The sequence below is a fragment of the Ailuropoda melanoleuca genome, chromosome 1, assembly GCF_002007445.2.
Source record: "Ailuropoda melanoleuca isolate Jingjing chromosome 1, ASM200744v2, whole genome shotgun sequence".
Classification (NCBI taxonomy): Eukaryota; Metazoa; Chordata; class Mammalia; order Carnivora; family Ursidae; genus Ailuropoda; species Ailuropoda melanoleuca.
The window spans coordinates 190943408-190962906 of record NC_048218.1 but is presented as its reverse complement, the minus strand read 5'-3'; the positions used below and the strand labels follow the sequence as shown (position 1 = coordinate 190962906).

General features: G+C 42.2%; 1 protein-coding gene across 1 annotated transcript in view; it reads right to left on the bottom strand.

Annotated features, from left to right (window-relative positions):
- The window catches only part of MEST, a 66716-nt gene extending 61453 nt beyond the window's left edge, over nucleotides 1–5263 (bottom strand). The window contains exon 1 of the mRNA XM_034672271.1: nucleotides 5121–5263. The gene's annotated coding sequence lies outside the window, so the exon portion shown is untranslated. The remainder of the gene's footprint in view (nucleotides 1–5120) is intronic.
- Nucleotides 5264–19499: the final 14236 nt, after the last annotated feature.

The window sequence follows — 19499 nt, the reverse complement described above, 5'->3', positions numbered from 1 at the left end:
CCCCCCCCCCTCACAGCACCCCCCCCCGCCCCGAGCTCCAGGTTCTGCAGCAGAAATCCTCCTCTGCTGAGTTAACGCTGCAGGAAAAGACGACCACAGATCCCGAAATCTCAACATACACCCCCAACCGTAGACCACCATCCACGGTCCCCCCAACCCCAGAGGTGGCCACGCGACCTCAGGTGCAGTGGGGCTCAGGGCAGCCAACTGTGGCACCTCCTATCGGTCTGCACCACGCCCAAGGCATGGGTTCTGAACTACGCGAGTACCAGTCCAAAGCAGCGGTCCTCGAGTGCCCAATACCTCCTAGGTCCCTAACTATGGGTAACCAGCAAGGACACAGCCAAATAGGTAGGGAATGATAACCTCTGCTGGGACTATTACCAATCTCATCGGCTGATTCGGGGGACAGTGGCTAGGCAGCAAGAAGGGCAAAACTTGGGGGAAAAGTCTGGGTTCTCTCTCTCAACCACGGCCATGGCCATGGCTCCAGGCACGTTTCCTTTGCAGCAGCGCTACGTGGCCCGCATGCCAGAGCCCCGCCGCAGCCCTCTCGCGGCACCAGCTCCCAGCACAGGGCCCGTACTGCACCAGAAAGAATGATCTTCATAATTATGAGGCTAAAACTCCCCCTTTTTTAGATGTACGATTGAATCACAATGCAAGGGCCCCAACGGTACAGGAAAGAGGGAAGGAATTTTCTTCTTCATCTATAACCCTTTAAAAGGCATACATTATGCCTTTGAAAAGAAAAGTGTAGAGAATCACAGTGTCTACGTTCATTTTCTGGCTATAAACTTAAACTCTGACTAACGCGCGCGCGGGATGCGAGTGAGCCAGGCAGCCCAAGCAGTGCCGGCTCCCTCCAGCAGGGGCGCTGCAGGCCTCTCCTTCCACTCACGCCCGCCAGCCCAGGCCATTCCGCAGCCCAGAGCGCAGACAAGCACGAATCGCAAAAGGCCAGTCCAGCCGAGCCCACCCAAGGCCGCCCAGCACCTAACATTGCACTGAGAGGTAAGGGCCACCAACCAGATATAGGAGAAACCACCACTTGTGAGCTGTCATCAAAACGTGTGGCGCAATCCAGGGTACACTTCTGATGTCCGATGAACAGCGTCATGAAACGAACGCTTTTTTAAAGCACCTACAATGAGCTGAGAGCCGGGGATACAAAGATTAATGAGAAATGGCCCCTGCCCCAGAACAAGATGCTGTCCATCCGGTGGGGAAGACGGACAAGAACTGACTCTGCTTAAATTTTCCCTTTAATTTCCTGGCAACATTCTGTGACAGGTTGGCCCCCTCCCGCTGACATGTAAGGCCCTCAAAGGCTGAGCCCAAGTATTATTCACCTTTTGTATCCCCAGAGCCCGCCACAGTGCCAGCCACAAAGCAGACTCCTAATAAATACTGCATGAATAAGTACAAGAATTTGAGGGCGCACAGGGGAGGAAGTAATTAAGGGGAGGGGGGAGGGTTGTCTTGAATGATGAATAGACATTTACCGGAGAGACAAAGAGCACTCCAACCAGAGGGGACGGCATTTGCAAAGCACCGGAGGCGCAGGACTGCACAACCTTTGGGGAAACTGCAAGTCCTCTGGGTCGGGAGCCAATAGGCAAAAAATTAGGCTACAGATGAGTATTTCATCCTAAGGAGTTTGGAATTTGTCCTAAAGAAAATGAGAAGCCACAGATGGATGCAAACCCTTTATGGACTTAATTGGTTACTTACCAAAATATAAGTTACTCCCTTTAACAGTAGAGGATTACCTATTTTAACTAACTACCACCTTTTAAGGACTGAATTAATTACTTAGCAAAACTTAAATCAGTCCTCTCAATGGAGTAAAGGTCTTCCAATTTTAATTAAGACAACAGTAACAACCTTTGCATTGTTTTCTTTTCGTATTTGTTGTCAATGGAACCAATGAGTCCTATGGATTCCACACTTTCATTCTCATCACACCAGGAGCACCAGCACCCAAGATGAAGGCACTTTTGTATTTAATGGACTGAGCACTCACAAAGGATCTTACTCTGAAAGCCACAGAACAAGTGGGCAGATAGGAGAAACTGCTGGGGGTAGGGATGGAGGGGGGACCAAGGAAGCTCATGGAGACAACAGGAATTCTAAGTCCTGCGCTCGAGAGAAACAGAGTAGCTAGGAAAAACTTCCTTGGAAAAGGAGGAATCGAGGGTTGAGGACTTCAAACCCGGAACTTGCTTAGGCGAAGAAAACATTCCCATTCGGAAGACCCTCCCGTGCAGAGGCAAAGGAGTCTGAACAATGCAGAGGATACTGTGAGAGGTCGGCTTTGCTAAAGCCGGGAATTTGCTTTCTAAAGTCGAGGGAGAAAATGCTAGCAATAATGCCCCCCGAGCCAAAGGGTTAATGAATTTCCTAAATGTGCCTGCCTTACTTCCAGAAAGAAGCTTCCTCCACCAAGGAGAATCTAGCCCAAGGTATAAAATAGCCCAAGCGCCTGAGAAAACATGTAACCATACATAAATCCAAAGTCTGCCTCCGGCTTGCTCTCAGTACACTCTTTCAGTTCTTGGATACAGACACCACACTCCACTGACATCCCATGCAGTGCATTCCCTCAGCAGCGGCTTATCAGACACTCCTGTCACATTCCAATTCTAAGATGGTCTCACATAACAAGACCTTGGATTTGTGCAAAAATTAGTGTCGAAAGCTCAGCATTCATTGTACAACAGCGGTATGAGATCAGCGGGGCTGGTACCATACGTTCAATAATCATATTTTTCTAACCCCGGTCTGAGACTGGTCCTATGACAAGCACAAGGATATTTAGAAGACAATGAGACAGAACTGGGACTGCCACTTTGAAGAGTCATCTATAATTATCGATTCAAATAAATGGAAGAAGTTCGACATAGGAGAAATTTGGTTGAACAGCTGCACGTGTTAGACACTTAGGGCTTTAGGTGACAGTGAGTCAATGTGATACGGCTCCAAAAATGCCATTGTAGATTGCAGAACGTCATTAGAGAAGCACCAGGAATAAATTAATCCTACTCTATTTTGCTAGTCAGACTTCACAGAAAGTATTTTATTCTGTTTTACAATTTAAGAGACACATAAACAGGAATTTGTTCAGAGATCACCTAAAATGCATTGCAAATTATGTCACTGAAGGTGTAACGGCTCTCATATTTTAAGCACAGATCTTCACCAATTTATCCCTAATCCTTACAACAATTCAGCGAGAAGACTATCTTCACCCACATTTTGCAGGGGAAGAGACAGCAGTTCAGAGCACTGAGTGTTAGTATGTAAAGGACTGGGAACTGAACACAGATGTGTCTGGCTCCAAAGCGTTCTTTCCACTACCCCACACTGCCTCCCTGTTTAAAATAACCGGGCATGTTTAGTTGGAAGAAAAGAGGCCTTGTGGAGTAAGTGGAAGAAGGAAATGTGTTAGCAGTCCTCAAATATTTGTGGAAGCAGCATTAGACATTTTATTCTGTATGGCTCCAATGAGTGCAAATTGTAGAGAAACAGATGTCGATTCAACATAAAGAATTTTCCAACAGTCAGGTCTGTCTGGAGAGACTGAGTGGCTCAGCCATTTTGGGACGTGACAAGTTCCCCGTCACTAGGGCCTGGGTAACCCTGTGGCAGGTATGCAAGCTCTGGAAGAACGCAGGAATGACCTTAAAGGTTTTTTTCCCATCTGACAGAAACTAAGGATCAGAGAGGAATTGGAACTTGGCCAGCGTGACCCCTCTACTGAAGGGTCAGATCCAGAACTAGGTCTTCCCTGGGTGTTCCTCAGCACACAACTCTTCATACAACATGATGTTTCATGCCAAGGGCAACACAAATTGAAATCATCAGTACAATCACATAAACCTCCCTCTCAGCCAAATTTAATCAACATATCCCAAAAGTGACTGGTGTTTTCCTCTTCAGGCTCATTTTTGGGTAAAAGTCTTTGGCTGCAAAGAGCTCAAAAGATGTGGGGTAGAGAAGCAAAAGGTGAATAATCCATTAACCAGGTAAAATGAACCTAAGTGACGGAGAGCTATTCCTATAGACTACAGCGTCACTGGACCCCCCCTCAAAGTATCTTGAAGCACCCTCTGCGTTACTGGGCACATCCCATAACCCCACACCTGGTCCTATCCCACTGGTCCATACCTATAGTACATCTTACACACTCACACAGATACGATAAATAGGTTGAAGGATTCGAAATAAAATTGTCTCTTGCATTTGTATAGCTCTTTGCCTTTCACATATATTATCTCATCTGATGCTCACCACAGTCCTCTAAGGAAAACAGCTACTTTCTTTCAGACAGACAAGCAATTTCCTAGCTGCCTGGGGAAGAGAAGACTACGGTACACAACTCACTTTTTTTTTTTAAACTCCTTTCCACAGATTATTCCCCCAGCCTGGATGAGTCAACCCCGAAGCAGGTGTTTCGCTTTTCCTCGATTGCTATCATCACCTCACACCTTCTTCAGCTGTCCTCCCCCACGGTGCCCTCCAGTGCCCCCACCCACGCTACTCCTGCAGCGCTGCCTCCCGAGTCCCGTTACTACCACACTTGCCTGACACCGCCCCGCGAGTGGCTCCAACTCCCAGGCAAACTACCCTCCCTGTGCCGTGTGGCCGCGTCCCCGCACCCCACACTCGCCCAGGCCCCTGTGGCTGCCACATTCCCGACCACGACCACTACGGCTGTCCCGGAGTGGGAAGGCGCAGCCTCCCAGGAACTCGAGTCCCGGTTCCCTGGAGGGGTGGTCAAGCCGACTGACGTTGCAAGGGGGAGTCACGGCGAGGGTTAGGGAACTTTTGTGTTCTCGGCCGACCCCGAGGTTCTGGGAGATGACGACCGAGGACCTCGCCCACGTGGCCGTGTGGCGCGCACACCTCGTGCAGCCACCCATGAACCCCAGCGTGGTCCTGCACGCCGCAGCATATCCTCACGCCCTCCTGGGCCATTATTACTCAAAGCCTGGTCCCCAGGGTGGGCGTGTGCTCCACGCACACTATCCACATACCCCAAGTGTAGCCATACCCACTCTTCGGGTGGCCTGGGAGGGTGAGGGTGGAGGGTCACTTCTCCCCCGCCCGTCTCTTACCTGATTCAGGTAAGACCTGGGCTACAAGACTCCATGTTTGGGGGAAACGGTTGCGCATGCGCTTCCTGCGGCCAGAGGTTCTGGGCCTTACCCCAGTCCCCAGGGAAGACCCGACCAAGCCATCGAATACCCGGCTCTGGGCTAGAGCGTCGCCACCTCCGTGCACCGGCCCGTCGCCCCCAACCCAACCTGTGCAGCGGCCTTCTCCCTGCCGGGCGTCAGCGCCACCTATTGCAAAGGGTATGAAATGGCAGGCTGTGCCTTTGAGAAGAATCTAATGGATTGAATAAAATTTTATAGGGCCTCATCTTTTATGTGATAAACTGAAGGCCACAGGACAGATATTTGGGTAGTTATTAACTGTGTAGAGACCTTTGGTGAGCCTTCTATATCTCACCTATTCGTAGAACCTAACGACTCTTAGTACCCTAAGGCTCCCCAGTCTACATCTCCAGCCCTGTCCTCTACCCCAAACTCTAGATGCATATTTTTGCCTGCCTTGTGTTCATCTTCACAAGAATGTGCACACACATCTAATCCTCAACAAGGGCTAAGTTAGATTCAATACCCTTTCTCCATGTTCTCCTTCCCACACTACAAACGGACTCCCGAGAACCTGTGTTTCCTTCTATATTCTCTATCTTGGTTAATGACACTACCATCTACTCCAGTCTCCCACACACGATCACCAATACCTGTGACATCATGGAATGAGGCTTAAAGAGCCTGGCAGCTTTGGGTATAGATGCCAGCAAATTCCTTCCTTCCCCCTCCTTTTCATTTTACCTCCCAAGTGTCTCTTGAATTAGTCTGGCTCTCCTCTGTTCCCACTACAGTTTGTCCTTATTCAGGTCTCATTATCACTCACCTGGACTATTGCCTTCTAATTGGTTTCCAGGTCTCCACCATCACATCTTTCTAATTCATCATTCACACACCTGCCAGTGATTTTTCTTAAAACTCTTTCTTGCCTCCCTATTGCCAAGGCTAAATTCAAACTCTTTAGTTTGACATGCAAAACACTGGCCCTTCCTCTAGAATCTCCTCTCTTACCATTTCCACCTGTCCCACCCAAAACTTCATAATCTAACCAAACATTACTAATTGTACTTCCTCCCAAACAGCGTGGGTTTCCTTTCTCTACGTTCTCCATGCACACGTTCTTTCCCCCTACCAAATATATTCTTCCCCACTTCGCTACCTAAAAAATTCATTCCTCAAAACTCAACTTAGTCGTCACATCCACTTGCAAGCCTTTCCTGAAAACTTCCCACAGAACAATCACTCTCTCCTTTGTGATATCTGTGTCCCTTGCACACACTTCAACAGTTGCTCTTATCACACTGTATTGTGATGACACTAGCATATCTGTCTTGTCTCTCCTACCACATCACTGAGCTCCTTGAGGACAGGGACAGCACCTTGTTCATTTTTGACTCCCTTGTGCCAACCTAGCACTTTATAATAAGAAGAATGAATAAAACACACCATGTGCCAGACTGTGCTAAACTCCTTATATATGTCATATTATTTAATTCTAACATATACAAAGAATTATTATCGTCTTCATTTTACCAATGAGAAAACTGAGGCTTCAAAAGATGAAGGAGCTTACCCAAGGTTGCTGAGCTGGTAATTTGTGGAGCCGGGATTTGAAGTCTGTGGAACTGGGTTCCTGGGTGGCTCATCCAGTGAAGCATCCAACTTGTGATCTCAGCTCAGGTCTTGATCTCAGGGTTGTGAGTTCAAGCCCTAGGAGTCCAAGCCCCTACTTTTTAAAAATTATTAATGCTTACTGAGTTAATTTATTTTTTAAAGGGAAAACACACAACTATTCTACACTAGTGGATGGAAACAGATTGTTCTAATTTAAACTAATGGTATAGAAGGCCAAGTAAATACCCTTGATATCAGGTGAAATAAAACAATCCTGTTATTCTGTATAATCTGTTCTATTACATGTATGCTATGAATATTTTTGTATTGTAAACCAATAAAAAGTACATTTTTTCAAAAACCACTTCTGGATAAGTGGGGGAGGAGAGATCTAAATTAAAAGAGTCACCATCAGAATGCTCAAGAAATTGCTGGAGGGGCGCCTGGATGGTTCAGTCTGTTAAGCGTCCGATTCTTGATTTCAGCTCAGCTCATGATCTCAGGGTTGTAAGATCAAGCCCCCCATCAGGCTCCACCCTGGGGATGAAGCCTGCTTAAAATTCTCTCTCTCTCTCTGCCCCTCTTCCTCTCTCTCAAAAATAAATAATTAAAAAAATATATTCTCTCTTCCTCTCCCCCTTCACCCCTTCTTAAAAAAAAAAAAGTTGCTGGACATGAGGATACCAAAATACTGTGTGGGATGCCTGAGGTCTAAATGAGTTAATATTTATAAAGCACTTCAAAGAGTACCAAGCACATAGGAAGTACTATATTATTGGAACTGCTATTACTGTTGTTGTAGCTGTTAAGATCTTCAGTAGCTCCCAATCCAGTGGTACAGATGAGCACATAAGCTGATAACAAAGTGATGAATGAATAATACAACTGTGAACAGAAGTCCAAGGGCGTTCTCAGAGGGGCAGGGGGCAAGTACCTGCCAGGGAATAGGGAAGAGGGGCAGGGAAACAAGATGGCCCCCAGAGATTCCATGACTGAGGAAGGTCCAAGTTGCTAGAACCGGAGCAACACCACACAACTTCTGCAGAAACATTTGCCAGCAAATCTTTTACTACTGAAGGTTCTGTCTCTCCGAATCTCTAATATTTGAAGTTTCCTTGCTGTTCCAAGCATTCTTTCACTGCTGGCACAGGGATGGGGCCTTAATCACTGGGCAAAACAAGACTTTCTCCAAGTTGACATGAGAGTATGCAGGAGGAAGAAAGGTGAGTGAAGCTTATGATGGTGTGCCCCTGTCCTCAAAGGAGGTTCCAACCCCACCTGGAAGTCCAACTAGGATAATCGCCACTCCATGAGGGAAAAGCACATTCCCATCCCCCAGGCTCCAGTCCCTCCTTAGCGGAGGAGAGACAGTTGGGCACAGACTTGCTGATGTGTGCCCTGAGCAAGAAGGGAGGGCTAGGCAGCAGAGGCCGTCGTCCAGCTTGGCAGGCACTGCCCACTAAGGCCCACCTCTTTCCTCCAAACCCATGCCAGGTGTCGAGCACACTAACCCAGTGTTTCCTAAGCCAAACGACATGGAAGGCTGCTTAAAAGTCTACATTCTTTACCACAGGCCATTAACTTTATACGTAGGCAAAACATATTTATGTTCCTCCCGTTCTTCAATAAACAGAGTAAAGAAACTTTCTGTGGGTAGTTCACTCTGGACCAGTGAAATGAGGACCACTATTCTGATGGGAATAACTAATGAGACACATACAGAAGAAAAAGTTAAACATTAAACAGAGGAACACTGTTGGTGGAGTTAAATAGATACAACTTTTTTTGGAGGGCATTTTGGCAACGGCTATCAAAATTGACCCAGCAATTCCACTTTGCCAAATTTATCCTATGTGTATACTCCTTGACATGTGTTCAAGGATGAACAGTGCTGCATTACTTAGAAAAAAAAACTTTTTTAACCGAAAATAAGCTAAATGTACATATATAGGGTGCTACCTATGAGGCTAACACCTAGGGCTTCTGGAGAAACACGAAAAAGCAAGGTTCAAAACAGCATGTCTATTACAATCCTACTTACATAAAAACATCTGTGTATTGTATATCTAAATATCTATATATTTACAATATTGATATATTTTATATGTATTAGAAATGCCTGGAAAGATACAGATGTGACAAATTGGCAGCTTAGGGACCAATTTGGTCCACAGGGAAATTTGTTTTTTGGGTTTTTGTTTTAAATTTAAATCTGGAATGCCTTTAGGAAGGGCTCCATACAGCCCTCTTAACTCTATTATCTTACCCCTTCAATTCCCTGAATTGTTCCTTGCCGGGCCCCTAAATGCAAGTGAGGAGACAAGTGGGCATGTGTGGGGTAGCTGGAAGGGGTGCTTTAAGTTTTTACTTTCCACTTGCACCTAATCAGCAGACCTGACTTTTATGACTTAAGGGAAGGTGGGGTAGGGATTGACGTCTTTGTTCTCAAGAGGAGGAGAGCTGGAGGAAAACACGGATCCTGAAAGAAGAGGCACTGATTTGCAAGCTATTGCTATAGTCCAGATAAGGAGCAAGGAGCATCTGAACAAGCCAGTAAATGCAAGGATGAATTGTGAAACGCAGATTTGAAACTTCGTTTTTAATCCCTTATCAACCACTGCAGTTAAAAGAATGCACAGGCTTTTCTTTCTTCTTCCTTCTTTCCCGTCATGAAAAATTGCAACCTATGGCTTATCACATGGGCCACCGGGCGGGGCTCTGTTGTGCTCTGTAGGAATCTAGCTCTGCTCAAAGCACGCCTGGAGAGTCTCATTTTCCCATGCCTGCAAGTTAATTTCTTTCTCTTCACTGTGTTGATACCAGCTGTATAGAAAGTAGGAGCCTTCACCACTAAAGGTATACCAGAAATCAAACTCTGATGTCCCTGGACAGTCGACCAGATAGTACTGTCCTGGCCCTTGTTGTCAACCTTGTAGGATCAGTGGTTTCCACAGTTCACTTTGAGATAATATTAGAAACCCCATAGCCTGCAAGTAAGAGTAAAGCTTTACCTTAAAATAAGAACAAGGAAAACTTCCAAGTGAAACATTCCCTTGTTTTTGGCAGTAGCTAAAAGACAGCCTGGTGTGAGAGTCCTGGATGCCATACTATGCTCTTTCATCTACTGGAAATTCTTCAGTTGAATGAAATTATTTATTTGAAAAGGTTTCATTGAATTTAGGCTGGTATTTCAGCGACTTTCTCTTCTGTTGTCTCAACAGTGGGGAATGCAGCATGGTACTAAGTTGGAGAGACTGGGGCATGAATAAAGTCAGATCCATGACTTACTCATCTCTTCGGCTGGTTCATTTCTCAAAAACAGAGAGAGGGAAAGAAAAGGGGACGGTGAGAGGATGGAACACGGAAGTTTTACGATTGTAGAAGGGGTTACTGCCCATTGGTAACCCACTCTACCCCCATTTCCACAATGTCTGTCCCAAAACATTATGCCTGTCAGGGATTTTTTAAGTCCTTCAATGCAAATCCACTGAGTTCATACAAGTAACTCAAATGTCCATTGACTGATTGATGGATAAATAAAATGTGGTATATGATACAATGGAATATTACTTGGCAATAAAAAGAACTGAAGTACAGATACTTGATACAACATGGATGAATCTTGAAAATATTGTGTTAAGTGAACAATGCCAAACAGAAAAGACCACATGTTGTATGACTCCATTTCTACAAAACAGGCAGAACAGGCAGATCTACAGAGACAGAAAGATGAATGATTGCTGAGGGCTAGGGGAGAAGTGGGGGAATAGGAATGATTGCCAACAGGTATAGAGTTTTTTTGGGGGGTGGTGAATATATTCTAAAATTGATAGTGGTGATAGTTACATTACTCTTTGAATAAGCAAAAAAACCACTGAATTGTATATTTTAAATAGGCAAATGAGTTTTTTTAAAAAAATAAAAAGAAGGAAAGATGTATACCAAGAAAACATTCATTTAAAAATCTGAATATATATAAATATATATTTTATGCATATATGCATATATATTTATATATGCATAATATATATTTATATATATAAATATAAATATATAAATATATTATTTATATTTATATATAAATATAAATATATATTTATTATATATATTTAAATTTATTATATATTTATATATATAAATATATATTTTATGCATATATGCATATATATTTATATATGCATATAATATATATAAATATATATTTATATATATGCATATATATAATATTTGGAACAATGAATATTACCACAGATTAAGAAGAATTTCACAATAATGAAAAAGGGGTCAATTTTGAAAAAAAATTCTAAGTGTGTATGTATATGATAATAGAGCTTCAAAATAACTGAAGCAAAAACTGATAGAACTTAGGAGAGAAATAGATAAATCCACAATTATAACTGGGAATTTTCATATTCCTAATTTATAGAGGAAATAGAAAATGAGACTATAGAACACCTGAACAACACTATCAATCAATTTGAACTAAGTGCCATTTAAAGAAAACTCCATCTAACCAAAGTAGAACACATAGTCTTTTCAACTGAACATGAAATATTCACCAAGATAGATCATATTCTGGATCATAAAACAGGTCTCAGTAAATTTAAAAGGTTTGAATTCATATGACATATAGTTCTCTAACCACAATGGAATTAAATTGTAAATCAATAACAGAAAAATATGTGGAAATCCTTAGGTATTTGGAAATTAAACACTTCTAAATAATCCATGGGTCAAATAATAAATCACAAGAGTAATTATTAAATATTTGAACTGAATGGAAATAAAAACACAACATATCAAAATTTGTGGGATACAGCTAAAGCTGTGCTAAGAAGGAAATTTATAGCAGTGAATGATTATATTCAACAAGGAGAAATGTCTCAAATAAAAAATCTAATCTTCCATCTTAAGAAATTATAAAAAGGGGGTGCCTGGGTGGCACAGTGGTTGGGCGTCTGCCTTCGGCTCAGGGCGTGATCCCGGCATTGTGGGATCGAGCCCCACATCAGGCTCTTCCGCTGTGAGCCTGCTTCTTCCTCTCCCACTCCCCCTGCTTGTGTTCCCTCTCTCGTTGGCTGTCTCTATCTCTGTCGAATAAATAAATTAAAAAAATCTTTAAAAAAAAAAAAGAAATTATAAAAAGAAGAGCAAAGAAAACCAAAGTAAATAAAAAGAAGGACATAATAAAGAGCAATCAGTGAAATAGAAAACAGAAAAATAATAGAGAAAACCAATGAAAATAAAAGCCGATTCTTTGAAAAGTTCAAAAAAATTAATAAAACTCTAGCTGCACTAATCAAGGAAAAGAAAAAGTAGACAAAACTTACCAATATCGGAATCAAAGAGGAGAGAATACAGATCCTCAGACATGAGAAGGGTGAAAAGGAAACATTAAAGACAACTTTATGCTGATAAATTCAACAACTTCAATGAAATAGACAAATTCCATGAAAAAATACAGACTACCAGAGATCATTCAGGAAGAAAGAGATCAAGTGAATATCCTTATATCTACCAAATAAATTGGACTCATGGTTAAAAACCTTCCCACAAAGAAAACTGCAAGCCTAGGTGACTTCACTGATGAATGCTACCAAATATTTCAGGAAGAAATAATCCCAATTTTACACAAAGTATTCTAGAAATAAAAGAGCCAGGGACGTTCCCAATTCATTTTACGAGGCCAGCACTATTCTGTTGCCAAAACCAGATGAAGGCATTACAAGAAAACTAAATACCAACATCCTTACGAACATAGATGCAGAAATCCCTAACAAATCTTTGGCAAATTGAATCTAACAGTATATAAAATGAGTAACACATCATGACTAAATGGGGTTTATCCCAGGAATGTAAACTTGTTTTAATATTCAAAAAACAGGGGTTCCTGGGTGGCTCAGTCGTTAAGCGTCTGCCTTCGGCTCAGGCCATGATCCCGGGGTCTTGGGGTCGAGCCCCACATCAGGCTCCTCTGCTATAAGCCTGCTTCTTCCTCTCCCACTCCCCCTGCTTGTGTTCCCTCTCTCGCTGGCTCTCTCTCTGTCAAATAAATAAATAAAATCTTTAAAAAAACAAACAATCAGCAGAATTCACCATGACAGACTAAAAAAGAAAAACCATCTCAATAGATGCAGAACGCATTTCACAAAACTCAAACCCCACTCACTCTTGATAAAAATTCTTAGCATACTAGGAAGGGAAGGGAACTTCCTCAACCCCCCAAAAAGAAAAACCTATCTCTAACATAATTTTTAATGCCTTCCCTACTAATATAGGGAATAAGGATGTCTACTCTTCACATTTCTATTCAGCATTGTACTGGAGGCCCTGGCCAGTAAAATAATGCAAGAAAAAAGAACTAAAATCACACATATTGAAAAGAAGTAAAACTGCCTCTATTTATATAAACATGATTGTATATACTGAAAATACTAAAGAAACTATTAAAAAGCTACCAGAACCAAGAAGTGAGTTTATTAAGATTGTAGAATGCAAAGTTGTATGTATATTTCCTAGCAATGAACAATTAGAAACAGAATTTCTAAACAATACCATTGACAGTAACATTCTAAAATTATGAGGTACTTGGGGATAAATTAACTAAAATATTATAAGATCTATATACTGAAATCCTTACTGAGAAAAATTAAGAAAGATCTAAATTAGGGGCGCCTGGGTGGCACAGCGGTTAAGCGTCTGCCTTCGGCTCAGGGCGTGATCCCGGCGTTATGGTCGAGCCCCACATCAGGCTCCTATGCTATGAGCCTGCTTCTTCCTCTCCCACTCCCCCTGCTTGTGTTCCCTCTCTCGCTGGCTGTCTCTATCTCTGTCGAATAAATAAATAAAATCTTTAAAAAAAAAAAAAAAGAAAAAAAAGAAAGATCTAAATTAGTAAAGAGTTATATGATGAGAAGTCTCAATATTGTTAAAATATCAATTCTCCCCAAATTGACCTATAGCTCTAACACAATCACAGTAAAAATCTGAGCAGACTTTTTTTGCTGAAAATAACAAGCTGATTCTAAAGTTTATGCGGAGCATCCACTTTGGCAACACACATACTAAAGTTTATGTGGAAATGTAAAGGACCTAAACTAGCTGAAACAATTTTTAAAATAAAGAACAAAGTTTGTCACTCACACTATCTTATTTCAAGACTTACTCTAAAGCTATATTAATCAAGACAAGGTAATGTAGGTGTAAAAATAGACTTGTACAATAATGTAACAGAATATAGAGTCTAGAAATAGACCCACAAATATATGATAATTTGATTTTTAACAAAGTTTCTGGGCAATTCAGTAGTGAACAGAAAATATTTTCAGAAGATAGTACTGGAACAAAACAGGGGTCTATTGGATATCCACATGCAAAACACATAAAGACACACACACGAGAAAAAAACAACCTGGGTCTTTCTTCACATCGTGTATAAATTTAATTCAAAATGAACCCCACCATAACCAAAATATATTCAAAATGGACCACGATCTAAACTTATAAGAACTATAATAATTCTAGGGGCGCCTGGGTGGCACAGCGGTTAAGTGTCTGCCTTTGGCTCAGGGCGTGATTCCGGCGTTATGGGATTGAGCCCCACATCAGGCTCCTCTGCTATGAGCCTGCTTCTTCCTCTCCCACTCCCCCTGCTTGTGTTCCCTCTCTCACTGGCTGTCTCTATCTCTGTCAAATAAATAAATAAAATCTTTAAAAAAAAAAAGGAACTATAATAATTCTAGAAGAAAACATAAGAAAAAACTCTTAGTGGGCTTTGGTTAAGCAAAATATTCTTAACTAGGGCATAAAAATATAAAATATGACAAAAATGATAAATTAGACTTTATCAAAATTAAAACTTCTTGGGGCACCTGGGGCGCACAGTTGGTTAAGCCTCCGACTCCTGCTTTCAGCTCAGGTCATGATCTTAGGGTTGTGAGATGGAGTCCTGCGTCAGGTGCTCCACTCAGTGATGAGTTGGCTTGAGATTCTCTATCCCTCTCCCTCTGCCCCTCCTGCTAGTGCATGTGTGCTCTCTCTCGAAAAAATAAATAAATCTTTTTTAAAAAACTTAACACTTCTCAAAAGACACTGTGATGGGGGTGCCTGGGTGGCACAGCGGTTAAGCGTCCGCCTTCGGCTCAGGGTGTGATCCCAGCGTTCTGGGATCGAGCCCCACATCAGGCTCCTCCGCTGTGAGCCTGCTTCTTCCTCTCCCACTCCCCCTGCTTGTGTTCCCTCTCTCGCTGGCTGTCTCTATCTCTGTCAAATAAATAAATAAAATCTTTAAAAAAAAAAAGGAACTATAATAATTCTAGAAGAAAACATAAGAAAAAACTCTTAGTGGGCTTTGGTTAAGCAAAATATTCTTAACTAGGGCATAAAAATATAAAATATGACAAAAATGATAAATTAGACTTTATCAAAATTAAAACTTCTTGGGGCACCTGGGGCGCACAGTTGGTTAAGCCTCCGACTCCTGCTTTCAGCTCAGGTCATGATCTTAGGGTTGTGAGATGGAGTCCTGCGTCAGGTGCTCCACTCAGTGATGAGTTGGCTTGAGATTCTCTATCCCTCTCCCTCTGCCCCTCCTGCTAGTGCATGTGTGCTCTCTCTCGAAAAAATAAATAAATCTTTTTTAAAAAACTTAACACTTCTCAAAAGACACTGTGATGGGGGTGCCTGGGTGGCACAGCGGTTAAGCGTCCGCCTTCGGCTCAGGGTGTGATCCCAGCGTTCTGGGATCGAGCCCCACATCAGGCTCCTCCGCTGTGAGCCTGCTTCTTCCTCTCCCACTCCCCCTGCTTGTGTTCCCTCTCTCGCTGGTTGTCTCTATCTCTGTCGAATAAATAAATAAAATCTTTAAAAAAAAAAAAAAAGACACTGTGATGAAAACCAAAAGCCACAGATTGAAAGTATTTACAATACCTATAACTTAGAAAGGATTTGTATCCAACATACCTAAAGAATCCTGCAATTCAAGAAGAAAACAACCCACTTTAAAAAGACCAAAAGATTTCAACATACACTTCACCAAAGAAGGTATATGAATGGCAAAGAAGCACAAGAAAAGATGCCGAACATCATTCATCACTAGGGAAATGCAAACTGAAATTACAATGAAATACTACTTCAGGCCCAGCTAAGTGACTAAAAAAAAAGACTGACAATACCAAGTACTGTCAAGGATATGGAACAACTGAAACTCTCAAACATTGCTGGCGAGAATGCGAAATGATGTAACCCTTCTGAAAAACAGGCTGTTTCGGGTAATGTTAAGCATATGTTTAATACATGACTCAACTACTCAGATATTGGGTATCTACCCAAGAGAAATAGAAATGTATGTTCACACAAAGTCTTGTTGAATGTTCAGAGCAGCTTTATTTGTAACAGTCAAATCTAGAAATGCCCTTCACCTTGTAGAGATACATTATGGAATGCCCATTCCACTGAATAATATTCTACAATAAAAAGGAATGAAACACTATATATGCAACAGTGTCGATGTTTCTTAAAACAATTACGCTAAGTGAAAGAAGTCAGATACAAAAGACTAAAACCCATTTGATTCCACTTATATGAAATTCCAAAAACGGTAAAACAATAGTATCTACAGATAGAAAGCAAATCAGTGGTGGCCAGAGACCCGGGGGGTCAGGAGAGGGAATTAATTGCAGAGGTGGCCCAGAAAACTTTTTGGGACGTTGGAAATGTTCTGTGTCTTGGTTGTGATGGTGGTGAAATGGCTGGATACAATATACACTTAAACTTACTGAATACCATTGTATTTAAGTACACCTCCATAAAGCTGACTTTTAAAGTGATATAAAAATATTTAGAATAAGTTTAGAAAAAATCTGGAAGAATGCACATTAAATTCTTAAGAATAGGGATGAGACCACAAAAGACTTTTCGCTTTCTACTTCACTTTGTTACATACTTCTATAATATTTTATTTTGTAATGAAGAGACTTCTACATTAGTCAGGATTCTTGTGATTGCCAGTAATAGAAACCCAATTCAAGCTAATCTAAGAAAAGAAGGAATTCATCGGTTTACATGCCTGCATAGTCTGGGGTTGATTCAGGCAAAGCTGAATCCAGGTACTCTGATGTATTTGTTGAGAATGGGGCTTTTTCCAACTATTGGCCCTTTTTTCTTCTGTGTTAGCTTCATTTTCAGACTGCCTCTCACCCTGTGATGATGACAGAGCAGGCTACTAGCTTAGCAACTCCAGAGGAAAAGACACACCAGGAAAAGTCCTGGACCAACTCCTAATGACCCAGCATAGGACACATGACCTTCCCTGAGCACTGGGTCTATGAGCACTGGGTCTATGACCCACGCCTGGGTCACAGGACCTTGCATGGAGTTGAGCAAGGGGAGGGTGGTCTTAGCTCAGCCCCACACTGAAGATCAGTTCTCAAAAGGAGAAAAAAGAAAAAAAAGAAAAGGATCTGATATCAGAATAAAGCCAGATTGGCAGGCAAAAGCAGCAGATGACTACTACAATGTATTGCTTTTGGAATTGGGGGGGAAAGTGATTTTGTTTTTGTTTTGTTTTTTATCTTTAGAATAACTGAGCCCAAGGCAATATTCTTTGATGCTCTCCTAACAGAGCACAGTGTACAGGAGGAGAGAGGCATTCCTTGGCCCACTGGTATGAATGAGTCTACCAAAAATTCATATGTTGAAACCTTAACCCCCAATGTGATGATATTAGAAGGTGGGGCCTTTGGGAGGTAATTAGGTTTAGATGATGTCATGAGGTGGAGCCATCCACCATGATGGGATTCGTCTCCTCATAAGAAGAGGAAAAGACTTGGGGCGCCTAGGGGGCACAATCAGTTAAGTATCCAACTCGTGGTTTCTGCTCAGGTGGTGATCTCAGGGCAGTGAGATCAAACCCCACATCATGCTCCAGGCTCAGTGCAGAGTCGGCTTGAGATCTCTCTCTCTCTGCTTCTGCCCCTCCCACTCATGCTCTCTCTCTCTCTCTCAAAGAAATAAATCTTAAAAAAAAAAAAAAGAAAAGGAAGAAGAAGAAGAGGAAGAGACTACAGCTCTCCACCATGTAAGGTACAGTGAGAAGGTGGCCATCTACAAGCCAAGAAGTGGGCCCTCATCAGACACCAAGTTTCCCGCCACCTTGATCTTGGACTTCCCAGCCTCCGGAACCGTGAGAAGTAAATGTCTGATGTTTAAGCCTCTGGTATTTGTTACAGCAGCCTAAGCTAAGATATCAACACAGCAGCGTTCTCTTAGATGGTCTAGAGAGGAACTAAAGAAGATGCCATCCAAGGGGAATACTTTCCTTGCCAAAACAGAGAGTACTTTGTAGAAATGGGTACTTGAAGGAAATGACATAGGAAGTTGACTAGAGATGAGAAAAGGATTTCTGGGTCAACCTGAGGGTGGGGCATGGGGATAGCTGGGGCATGGGGATGGCTGAAACCCTTGTGCGGTGGCTTCTATGCACCACCAGGATTTGAGCCCCAGGATAAAGATACTGCACTTCTGAAGCATTAGACCACTTTTGCTTGATGGTAAATAATTTTAAACACCTTCATATTAATACAAATACAAATGCATCATGAAGTAGAATGCAAGAGTTGCGTTCTTAAAATAAAAATTCCTTGCTTGCAATAAGCCCTTCGGGCTGCCTCTCATTCTCTCCTTCATGTGAATTCAAACTTTTCTGCTGTTAGGAATGCTTCAGTGGAAAATTTTAAGAAGTACTTCTTTAAGGAATAAGGGCTGGGGATAAGGGATGTTCTTGGGGGTTTTTTACAGTGTCCAGACACTTTCCAGAAGAAGAAACCAGGCAAGGATTCAGAATTCAAAAATTTGGGATTTTGAGGACAGGACTAACATCTGGAGGGGTTGGCAGAACTGATGTTGAGTGTAAGCATTAGGGACTGAGGTTCAGGACTGTTCATGAAACCCTTAGAGCAGCTGCATTCCTGGGTAACATCTCATGTGAAAAGTATGGGATCCTGCCCTGGCTCGGGGTCTGGATTAGAGTCTCTTGGTAGGAGTAGGAATCTAGTGTTCTTGGAGAAGCAGATTCATTTCTGGGGTCAGGGGAAGTTCATCTCCAAACAGTGAACTCTAGTGAGCCAGCTGCCAGCTTTCAGCTTCAGAATTGGTGGAGGAGAGAGATGGAGCCCAGAGGTTTTGAATTCACAGGTTTAATGAAATACGGGAGAGCAACAAAGGGTCATAAAAATAAAGACTCTTTAACACCAGAAAAGTAAGAAGGACAAAATGGAAATGACATTCCTTCCCTAGAAAAGGACCATTAGCTGGCATCTGGTCTATCCCCCACCCCCTTCCCCATCATCACAAGGAAGAAAAAACTTTATCACAGATCACATCATTCTGAGAAACTGGGAACCAGTGAAGCAACAAGATGGGTCCTTCTTTTCATGCATTCTGGGATGAAATGAAAATTACCCCCAGGAGGACTTTATTAAAAGACACAGGGATTAGCTAACACTACTGTAATAATCATATTGCAATATATATATCAGACTTACATATTGTACACCTTAAACTTATACAATATTGTAGGTCAATTACATCTCATTTAAAAAAAAAAAAAGGGAAAGACCAGGTCATGGCAATCAGCTGGGTATCTACAGCTTGACCTCTGGACAACCAAGGACACCACTGCTCCACTCCCTCCTGGGTGGGGGCCCTTTGGAAATCTTAATAAAT